Source organism: Balaenoptera physalus (genome assembly GCF_965194825.1).
Source record: "Balaenoptera physalus genome assembly, chromosome: 6".
Lineage (NCBI taxonomy): Eukaryota > Metazoa > Chordata > Mammalia > Artiodactyla > Balaenopteridae > Balaenoptera > Balaenoptera physalus.
Genome location: NC_138885.1, coordinates 123,095,705 through 123,108,181, shown reverse-complemented (window position 1 = coordinate 123,108,181; position 12,477 = coordinate 123,095,705). Strand labels below are relative to the sequence as shown.

Sequence of the window (12,477 nt, the reverse complement as noted above, 5' to 3'; positions counted from 1 at the left end):
ATACAGGAAAGATTCTGTCTCCCTGGGAACACCCTTCACCACTGAGAGATCAGCTGGGACAGAAAGGGAGCTTCAGAGGAGAGTGCAGCAGCCAGACTGCAGCAGGCAGAACAGAGAGAGACCAGCACAGAGGGTCCTGGCCACCTCCCTGCACTCCCCAACCTGAGATACATGTCTGCTGGTTCTCTCAGGGGTTGGGTGCTGAAACTTGGGCTTCAGCAGATAGACCTGGGGAAAGGACATGGAGACAGCCTGAAGGACATGGAGTGAGGTCCAAGCAATGGGGGGTGGTACTCAGGACCTAGCCTGGGTCTGCCACAGGAGCCTCATTGTTTACACGTGTGCAAAGGGAGGGGCGGGGCTCCACCATAGCAGTCTCGTTCTCAGTGTGCTCACAGCGGGTGCGGCTCTGCCTCTATGAGCTCTGGGAGTGCTCCAGCACCGGTGGGTTGCCCACACGAGGAGGTGGGGCTGAAACCTGAGCTGATCCCCAGGGGCCTCACAACCTCGGAAGCAGGGCTGAGATCCGAGTTATCTCCCAGTGGCTGTGCTACCCACAGATTTAGGTGCTGCCCATGGCTTTGTAAGCTCAGTGCCTGTGGGACATCTGAGTGATTACTGGTGCTCCTCTGGCTGGAGTGGGCCCAGCATTAGTGGCGGCAGGCTTTGCTGGCATGCGCACGTGGAGGTGGGACCAGAGTCCAGGCTGATTCCGTAGCTCCCACAGCGCATCTGGGTGCCCGACTACAGTGATTGTGATGCCTGATTTCAGCAGATCTGTACCAATGAATCTGTGCTGGTGGCTTTGTGAGTGCAGCGCCTGAGGGACACCAGGTCTGACTGCCTGCATTCCCATGGTTAAGGCGGGGCTAGGGGCAATACCAACAACAGAGTGCTTTGTGAGTCTGCACAACAGGTGGCAGGTGACACCACAGTGTGCACCTCCTGGTGGACAGCTCCTGCAGAGGGATACTCAGTGGCTCCTCTCCCAGTGGAAGTGCTCCATACCCACCTACCACACACTGCAGCTCAGAAACAGATCTGGGGGCTTCTACTCCAACTGAGGAGAAGACCCTGCTCCAGACAGGGCTGTGATAACCACAGAGCAAAGAGGAGGCCCTGCTCAACATCCAGTGCAGTGCAGTGTGGTGTCACCACAACACCAGTCACACCCCCTATCAAGGGGATAATGGCCAGCACACACGGAGGAAAGAGGTGGCTGGCATTCATACTAAAAACAGCACTCATACCAAAAATATTAGACTTATGCAGGCAACACAGGGATGCTCCCACATAAAAACAGCCCTCCATGACTGCAGTAGATAACTGTTTCTCCTAAACTCATAGAGTCGGAGAAATATAAGTAAAATGAAGAAGCAAAGGAATCAGCCCCAACTAAAACATCAAAGGAATTCTCCTGAAAGAACAATGAAACAGACCTCTCCCATCTATCAGAGCCTAAGTTCAAAAAGGAGATAATAAAAATACTGAAGGAATTAAGAAAGGCTATTGACAGAAATGCAGATTACTGTAAAAAGGAACTAGAATCTATAAAGAAGAGCCAATTAAAATTAGAAAACTCATTTGCTGAGATGAAAGCTGAGCTAAAGGCAATAAGCAGCAAACTGAATAATGCAGAAGAATGAATAGGTGATCTGGAAGATAGAATAATGGAAATCATCCAATGAGAACAGCAAACAGAATGACAAATGAAAAAAAAAAAGAAGGCAATATATAAAACCTGTGGGATAATATAAAGCATGCCAATCTATGCGTACATGAGATCCCAGAAGGAGAAGAAAGAGAAAAGGGGATCAAAAATGTTTTTGAAGAAATTATGGCTGAAAAATTCCCAAACCTAAAGAAGGAAACAGATATCCAGGTAAAGGAAGAACAGAGGGTCCCAAACAAGATGAACCCAAACAGACCTACACCAAGACATATTATAATCGAAATGGCAAAAGTTAAAGAGAGGCTGCTAAAGGCAGCAAGAGAAAAACAAAGAGTTAGTTACAAGGGAACCCCTATATAGCTATCAGCAGGTTTCTCTACAGAAATGTTGCAGGCCAGAAGGGAGTGGCATGGTATATCCAAAATCCTGAAATGGAAGAACCTGCAACCTAGGATACTCTACCCAGCAAGATTATCATTTAGAATAGAAGGAGAGAAAGAATTTCTCAGACAAACAAAAACTAAAAGAATACAGCAATACTAAAGCTATCCTAAAAGAATTATTGAAAGGTTTTCTCTAAATAGAAAAGAAGCAAGAATCTATAGGAAAGAGAACATCACAATTGGAAAGTAAATCACTTAGATAAGCCAGTACACAGATTAAAAAAGTTCTTGTGAAAGCAACGATAACTACAATGAACAGCAAAAGGATAAACATGAATATGTAAAAGAGGACATCAAAATCACAAAATGCGAGGGAGCGGAGTAAGAAAATGTAGATTTTTTTTTTAGAATGTGTTTAAGCCTATATGACTATCAGTCTAAAGCAAGTATAATAGATATACTAATGGGTTAACATACTTGAAAAACAAGGTAACCATAAACCAAAAACATACAATAGATTCACAAAAACCAAATGGAAGAGAACACAAGCACAATACAAAAGAAAATCATCAAATCATAAAAGGAAAAAGAAAAAGAAAGTAACAGACAAGAAATAAAAAATCAACTGGAAAACAAGGTTTAAAGTGAAAAATACATACCTATCAATAATTACCTTAAATGTCAAAGGACTAAATGCTCCAATCAAAAGACAGAGTGGCAGACTGGATAATAAAACAAGAGTCTACAATATGCTGCCTACAAGAGATCCACTTTAGGGCAAAGAACACACATAGATTGAAAGTGAGGGAATGGAAAAAGATATTTCATGCAAATGGAAATGACAAGAAAGCAGGGGTAGCAATACTCATATCAGACAAAATAGACTTTAAAACACAGGACATAAAGAAAGATAAAGGACACTATATAATGATAAAAGGATCAATACAAGATGAGGATATTATTAATATATATGTGCCCAATACAGGGGCATCTAAATACATAAAAAAAATACTAGAGACATAAAGGGAGAAATTAATAGGAATACAATAATAATAGAAGACTTTAACACTCCACTGACATCAATGGATAGATCTTCCAGAGAGAAAATCAATAAGGCAACAGAGATCCTAAATGACGCAATAGAACAGTTAGACTTAATTGATATTTTCAGGACATTACATCCAAAAAAAAAAAAAAAATCACATTCTTTCCAAGTGCACATGGAACATTCTCTAGGATAGACCACATACCAGGGCACAAAACAAGCCCCAACCAATTTAAGAGGATAGAAATTATTTCAAGCATCTTTTCTGACCACAACGGCATGAAACTAGAACTCAATCACAGAAAGAGAAATTAGGAAAAAAACAATTACATGAAGACTAAACAACATTCTACTAAAAAACCAATGGGTCAATGATGAAGTCAAAGAAGAAATTAAAAAATACCTCGAGACACATGACAATGAAAACACAAACATACAAAAATCTATGGGATGCAGCAAAAGCAGTCCTTAGAGGGAAGTTCATAGTGATACAGGTCTTCCTCAAGAAACAAGAAAAATCTCAAATAAACAGCCTAACCTGCCACCTAAAAGAATTAGAAAAAGAAGAACAAACAAAACCTAAAGTCAGCAGAAGGAAGGAAATAATAAAGATTAGACAGGATATAAATAAAATAGAGATTTAAAGACAATAGAAAAAAATCAAAAAAACCAAGAGCTAGTTCTTTGAAAGTGTAAACAAAATTGACAGACCTTTGGCCAGGCTCACCAAGAAGAAAAGAGAGAGGACCCAAATAAACAAAATAAGAAATGAAAGAGGAGAAATAAAAACTAATACTGCAGAAATACAGAAACCATAAAAGAATACTATAAGCAATTATAAGCCAACAAATTGGACAACCTAGAGAAATGGACAAGTTTCAAGAAACATACAGCTCACCAAAACTGAATCAAGAAGAAATAGATAATTTGACCAGAGTGATCACTAAAAGTGAAATATAATCTGTAAAAACAAGAAACAAAATAAAAAAAACAAAAAAACAAACAAAAAAAAACTCCCTGCAAACAGAAGTCCAGGACCTGATAGTTTCACTGGGGAATTCTACCAAACATATAGAGAAGAACTTAAACCAATCCTTCTCAAACTCTTCTAAAAGATTGAAGAGGAGCAAACACTCCCAAAGTTATTCTATGAAACCACCATCACCATGATACCAAAACCAGACAAAAACACTACCAAAAAAGAAAATTACAGGCCAAATTCTTTTTTATGTGTGTGTGTTTATAACATAAAGCTTTAATGAAAATGACACATCTCCAATACACGTGTGCCACCTCCCCTATGGCATGTCTATGACAGTCATAACAAACTGGCAATGGCATTATTTCCCCTGAGTAAAATAGTAACTCAGAATCCTTCTCAACACAAAGTTCAGATGGCCACTGCTTCATTCATTCATTCACATTCATTCATTTATTCATGCAACAAATATTTATTCTGTGCCTCTTCTGAGGTCCACTGTAAAACAACATATACACAGCTCCCGTCCTCAGAGAGTTTACACATTTTAGGAAAGACAGACATTGAAACAAATAATAACAGCATGATGAAATGTGGCGTAAGAGATGAAACCTTTTTTTGCTCTACCTGGTTTAAAATTTAGATTCTTCTTAAGATAGAAGCTTAACAAAACAGGTCACAGAATTTACATAGTTTCCCACAGAAGGACTTCCATTCACATTAGGTATTTCTGTGACAGGGAGTTTTGAAATGTTCATTATAGCTGAGCACATTGCTACTTCAATGATATTGAGGTTCTATCATTAATAGAAGAGAAGAAGGAATATCAAGAGCAGTCACTGCCTTCGTGTTTAAAAATACCTTTGTTCTGTGAATGAATGAAATCAATTAGAGTCATTCCATTGCTTCCATTTCCTCAACTAATAACATTCATTTTCTAATTCTCACTTGGCAATATTATTTTGTTTGTTTGTTTGGTTTTTTGTTTTTTACATCTTTATTGGAGTATAATTGCTTTACAATATTGTGTTAGTTTCTGCTGTATGACAAAGTGAATCAGCTATATGTATACATATATCCCCATATCCCCTTCCTCTTGCGTCTCCCTCCCACCCTCCCTATCCCAGCCCTCTTGGTGGTCACAAAGCACCAAGCTGATCTCCCCGTGAGATGCAGCTGCTTCCCACTAGCCATCCATTTTACATTTGGTAGTGTATATATGTCAATGCTACTCTCTCACTTCATCCCAGCTTCCCCTTTCCCCCCATGTCTTCAAGTCCATTCTCTACATCTGTGTCTTTATTCCTGCTCTGCCTCTACGTTCATCAGTACCATTTTTTTAGATTCCATATATATGCATTAGCATATGGTATTTGTTTTTCTTTTTCTGACTTACTTCACTCTGTATGACAGACTCTAGGTCCATCCACCTCATTACAAATAACTCAATTTCGTTCCTTTTTATGGCTGAGTAATATTCCATTGTGTATATGTGCCACATCTTCTTTATCCATTCATCTGTCGATGGACACTTAGGATGCTTCCATTTCCTGGCTATTGTAAATAGTGCTGCAATGAACATTTTGGTACATGAATCTTTTTTTCTTTTTTACATCATTATTGGAATATAATTGCTTTACAATGTTATGTTAGTTTCTGCTGTATAACAAAGTGATCAGCTATATGTATACATATATCCCCATATCCCCTCCCTCTTGAGCCTCCCTCCCACTCTCCCTATCACATCCCTCTAGGTGGTCACAAAGCACCGAGCTGATCTCCCTGTGCTATGCAGCTGCTTCCCTCTAGTTATCTGTTTTAAATTTGTTAGCATATATATGTGGTACATGTATCTTTTTGAATTATGGTTTTTCCAGGGTATATGTCCAGTAGTGGGACTGCTGGGTCATATGGTAGTTCTATTTTTAGTTTTTTAAGGAACCTCCATACTGTTCTCCATAGAAGGCCAATATCTTTGATGAATATAGCTGCAAAAATTCTCAAGGAAATATTAGCAAACTGAATCCAGCAACATATGAAAAAGATCATACACCACGACCAAGTTGGATTCATCCCATGGTCATAAAGATGGTTTAACAGATGCAAATCAATTAACGTGATACACCACATCAACAAAAGAAAAGACAAAAACCACATGATCATCTCAATAGATGCAGAGAAAGCATTTGATAAAATTCAACATTCATTCATGATAAAAACTGTTACCAAAGTGGGTATAGAGGGCCTAATAAAAGCTATTTATGACAAACCCACAACCAACATAATACTCAACAATGAAAAGCTGAAAGCCTTCCCACTGAAATCTGGAACAAGACAAGGAGGCCCACTCTCACCACTTCTATTCAACATAGTATTGGAAGTCCTAGCCACAGCAATCAGATAAGAAAAGACATCCAAATAAGGGAAGGGAAGAGGTAAAATTGTCATTATATGCAGATGACATGATACTATATATAGAAAATCCTAAAGGCTCCACACAAAAACTACTAGAATTGATAAATGAATTCAAGCAAGGTAGCAGTATACAAGGTTAACACATAGAAATCAGTTGCATTTCTTTACACTAACAATGAAATATCCAAAAGGGAAACTGAAAAAAACAATCTCTTTTAAAATCTCATCAAAAATTAAATAAAACACTTAGGAATAAACCTGACCAAGGAGGTGAAAGATTTATATGCTGAGAACTATAAAACACTGATAAAGGAAACTGAAGATGATACAAAGAAATAGAAAGATAGTCCATGCTCTTGGATTGGAAGAATTAATATCGTTAAAATGGCCATACTACCCAAAGCAATCTACAGATTTAACGTGATCTCTATCAAATTACCCATGAAATTTTTCACAGAACTAGAACAAATAATCTTAAAATTTATATGGAACCATAAAAGGTGCAGAATTGCCAAGGCAATCCTGAGGAAAAAGAACAAAGCAGGAGGCATAACCCTCCTAGACTTCAGACAATACTACAAAGCTACAGTAATCAAAACAGCATGGTATTGGCACAAAAACAGACATAAGAATCAATGGAACAGAATAGAGAGCCCAGAAATAAACCTACACACCTACGGTCAATTAAGTTTTGACAAAGGAGGCACGAATATACAATGGAGAAAAGACAGTCTCTTCAGCAAGTGGTGTTGAGAATGTTGGACAGCCACATGTAAGTCAATGAAGTTTGAATACTCCCTCACACCATGCACAAAAATAAACTCAAAATGGTTTACTTAAATATAAGACGACACCATAAACTCCTAGAAGAGAACATAGGCAAAACATTCTCTGACATAAATCATAGCAATGTTTTCTTAGGTCAGTCTCCCAAGGCAATAGAAATAAATCAAAAATAAACAGATGGGGCTTCCCTGGTGGCGCAGTGGTTGAGAATCTGCCTGCCAATGCAGGAGACACGGGTTCGAGCCCTGGTCTGGGAAGATCCCACATGCCACGGAGCAACTGGACCCGTGAGCCACAATTACTGAGCCTGCGCATCTGGAGCCTGTGCTCCGCAGCAAGAGAGGCCGCGATGGTGAGAGGCCCGCGCACCGTGATGAAGAGTGGTCCCCACTTGCCGCAACTAGAGAAAGCCCTCGCACAGAAACGAAGACTCAACACAGTCATAAATAAATAAATAGAAGAACGTGAATTTCTTAAAAAAAATAAAAAAATAAATAAAATAAAAATAAAAAAAAATAAACAGATGGGACCTAATCAAACTTATAAGCTTTTGCACAGAAAGGAAACCACAGTCAAAATGAAAAGACAACTTATAGACTGGGAGAAAATATTTGCAAATGATGTGACCAACAAGGGATTAATCTCCAAAATATACAAATAGCTCATATAACTCAATAACAAAACCACAAACAACCCAATCATAAAATGGGCAGAAGACCTAAGTAGACATTTCTCCAAAGAAGACATACAGGTGGTTAATAGGCACATGAAAAGATACTAAACATTGCTAATAATTAGAGAAATGCAAATCAAAACAACAATGCGGTATCACCTCACATTGGTCAAAATGGCCATCATTAAAAAGTCTAAAAATAATAAATGCTGGAGAGGCTGTGAAGAAAAGGGAACCCTCCTACACTATTTGTGGGAATGTAAACTGGTGCAGCCTCTATGGAAAACAGTATGGAGGTTCCTTAAAAAACTAAAAATAGAATTGCCATATGATTCAGCAATCCCACTCCTGGGTATATATCTGGAGAAAATTCTAATTCAAAAAGATATATGTACCTTGATGTTCATAGCAGCACTCTTTACAATAGCCAAGACATGGAAGCAACGTAAATGTCCATCAAGAGATGAATGGATAAAGATGTGGAATACTACTCAGTCATAAAAAAAGAATGAAATAATGCCATTTACTACAATATGGATGGACCTAGAGATTATCATACGAAGTGAAGTAAGTCAGAAAGAGAAAGACAAATACAGTATGATATCACTTATATGTGGAATCTAAAATATGATACAAATGAATTTATTTATAAAACAGCAACAGACTCACAAACATAGAAAACAATTTTGTGGTTACCAAAAGGGAAAGGGGGTGTGGGAGGAATAAATTAGGCATTTGGGATTAGCAGATACAAACTACTATATACAAAATAGATAAACAACAAGGTCCTACTGTATAGCACAAGGAACTATATTCAATATCCTGTAATAAACCATAATGGAAAAGAATATGAAAAAGAATTCTATATATACATATATATATGTATGTATATATATATAAAACTGAATCACTTTTCTGTACACCAGAAACCAACACAACATTGTAAATCAACTATACGTCAATAAAAAAAATTTTTTTTTAATCCAGGGGAGATGTTAACTTGAGGAATGATATAAGTAGGTATCTTTCTTTTTTTTTTTAATTTTTTTTCTGCCTTCATTATTTTATTTTATTTTATTTTTTATTTTTTTTAAATTTATTTATTTATGGCTGTGTTGGGCCTTCATTTCTGTGCGAGGGTTTTCTCTAGTTGTGGCAAGTGGGGGCCACTCTTCATCGCGGTGCACGGGCCTCTCTCACTGTCGCGGCCTCTCTTGTTGCGGAGCACAGGCTCCAGACGCGCAGGCTCAGTAATTGTGGCTCACGGGCCCAGTTACTCCGCGGCATGTGGGATCTTCCCAGACCAGGGCTCGAACCCGTGTCTCCTGCATTAGCAGGCAGATTCTCAACCACTGTGCCACCAGGGAAGCCCCAAGTAGGTATCTTTCTTAATCCATATTTAACTAGGTTCAAAAGTCAGCCTTCTACTGATTTTATGAGCCTTCTGATGTGGTATGATAGAAGTACACAGCATCATCTATGAAGTAGTCCTGCCAAAACATTTAATCTGAATTTAATCAAGCCTCTATATCTGTATCAATTGGTTTTGCTTCAGGACAGATCACCCCAAAACTTAGTGGTTTAGAACAATAACCATTTATTATTTCGTATTGTTCTGTGGATCAGAGAGATGATTCTTCTGGTCTGAGCCAGCTGGATGGTTGTGGATGGCTTCACTCTTGATGTCAGCCAAGGAGGTGGAGATGTGGCCACACGTTCCTCCTTAGCCAGAAGGCTGGCCCAGTCACAGGCCCCCAGGAGCAGCAAAGCCTTTGGGCACAAGCACAGTTCACGCTTCTGCTTGTGTCACATTTGCTAAAGCAAATGTCCCAATGGCCAAAGAAAGTCTCATGGCCAAGCCCAGAGTCAAGGTGAGGAGAAATAAACTCCACCGCTTAATATGAAAAATATTGTCAGTTTTACAGTCTCACCACGACATCTAATTTCTAACTTATATAAACACAGTATGGAGAAGAGCAAGTTAAATGATATCATAAAGAAATAATTAGTCATATCTAAAATGTGAAACATTCAAAATATAACTTGTCTAGTGTTTTTAAAAAGTCAATGCTATTGAGAAAAAAAAGATGAAAAGCGTGATGGGTGGAGGAGGGGAGACTATAAAAGACTAAAACGATGTAACAAGCAAATTCAAGTATGAACCTTATTGGATCATTATTCAGGAAGATAAAAACAGCCATTAAAAATTCTTTGGACGATTGAGGAAAATCAAATATGGATTAAATACACAGAATATTTTAAATTTCTTAAATGTGATAATGGCATCAAGGTTATGTAAGAAAACATCCTTATTCTCAAGAGATGCAAGGTGACATTTAGGAGTGAGATGTCAATGCCTATAATATAGTTTCAAGTGTATCATCAAATCAATACATCTATATGTTTATATATGATAGGAAGGAAGGAAGAAAGAAAGGAAGCGAGAAAGCAAACAAGCAAACATGATGTTACAGGCTGAATCGTGTTCCCCCCATTCATATATTGAATTTCTTACCCCAGTATCTAAGAACGTGACTGTATTTAGAAATAGGCCTTTAAGGGGTGATTAAGTTAAAATAAGGCTCTTAGGGTGGGCCCTAATCCAATCTGACTGGTGTCCTTATAAGAAGAGATTAGGACGCAGACAACACAGAGGGAAGACAGTGTGAACACACAGGGGAAGATACAAGTCAAGGAAGGAGGCCTCTGAAGAAACCATCCCTGCCCACACCTTGATCTTGTTCTTCCAGCCTCCAGAACTGTGAGAAAATAAATTTCTGTTTGAGCCATCCAGTCTATGCTACTTTGTTATGGCAGCCCTAGCAAACTAACACACATGGCAAAATGCTGTTAATTGTTAAAACTAAGTGGGGGATATACAGGTGTTCATTGTGCTATTTTTGTCAACTTTTCTGCACGTTTGAAAATTCATGTAAGAAAAAGTTGGAAGGACAAAACCTTTTAGGACATCTTCTTTAGTCAACTGGCTCTTAAGAAAATCTCTTCAATCAATTATAATTGAATTCTGCAATATAGAGATTTGGCTGCAACTTTGCTAAGAGAATAGATGAGTAGTTGGAAGTTTGACAAATTAAATGAGGAAGCCATTTTTCATTACACCAGCAGTTCCATTGTTTCAGATTTCAGGCCATTACCTCTAGAGAGACACTTAGTGACATGATTGATTTGGAAAATTATTTTGTGCAACAGAATGAAAGGACAGCACAGCAATTGCCTTGAGTTCTAGCTCCAAGTTATTTCAAAACAGCAGCGATGGCAGTTGGCAAACTTTGGGACGTGGTGACATGGGTAAGGGACGTCAATGCTGGAATTATCCAAACAGTGCATTAACTCTGTCGGTCTGCCAATACCTCAAACATATACTTCCTGATAAAGCTTTATTGCTTCTTTAGTAAACAGTTTAGAGACCTTGATCACTGGATTTGATCCAAGCAAAAAGCAAGTTCATTTTGTATATTTTGCTTGTCTTTTTCTTTTTCTGCTCTTTTCAACAACTGCTCAGACACCCAATGTCCTATTTCTCTTCTCCCTGGCATCCATGAGATATAAAAAGAAGTGATCACACATTTAGGTGTTACTATTGTCAGTGGGTGTTCACATTTCTAATGGCATCAAGATCCTAAGAGAGTGGTTCTCAACCCCAGTAACTAACTCATCAATCACCTGGGAAGAGTTAAACAAAACAAAATAACAAAGATAACGATGCTGGGACATACCCCCAAACATTCTGATTTAATATGTTCTGAGGTAGGACCTTGGTATGGGTATTTTTTAAAAGCTTCCCAGGTGATATCATTGTGCAGCCTGATAAGAACAATTACCCTCACATAAAGTCAATTCCTAACCACAAGTCCAGGCACTTCTGGGGAGTCTCTGAAGAGCCTTTAAAGGGCCCTTTATTTTATTTTATTTTTTAATATTTATTTATTTATTTAGGCTGCACCGGGTCTTAGTTGCGGCACACAGGATCTTCGTTGCAGCATGCAGGATCTTTAGTTGCAGCATGCACACTCTTAGTTGAGGCATGCGGACTTCTTAGTTATGGCATGTGGGATCTAGTTACCCAACCATGGATTGAACCTGGGCCCCCTGCACTGGGAGCACGGAGTCTTACCCACTGGACCACCAGGGAAGTCCCCTTAAAGGGTTCTTTAAATCAGCTCTAAAACGATCCTTCTCTTTGATTTTAAAATCATTTTGAAAAACAATTATGTCTAAGTATACTATTAAAGTATCATTTTACCCAAAAAATGTTAAAAGTGTTTACCAGCAAGGGATGCTATTGTGCAAAAAGGGTAAAGAATAATTATTGTAGTTGCCAGGTTGTTACATCTAAAATATTTTCCCCCATTGACAACCCCATAACATGAGTTTCCACTAGCGCACAGATCTTAATTTCTAAATAATATTTCCTACTAAAGGAAACCAGCACTTCAGTGAGCAATTCCAGCTCTGAAGCATGGAAAGTACATGGTGAGGCTAAGACATCTGTTTGCCTTAAAG

The 12,477-nt window shown here is 38.4% G+C and overlaps 1 long non-coding RNA gene across 1 annotated transcript in view; it reads left to right on the top strand.

Moving 5' to 3' along the window:
- The window catches only part of LOC309662217, an 81,030-nt gene that overhangs the window by 41,900 nt on the left and 26,653 nt on the right, over positions 1-12,477 (top strand). The window lies entirely within an intron of this gene.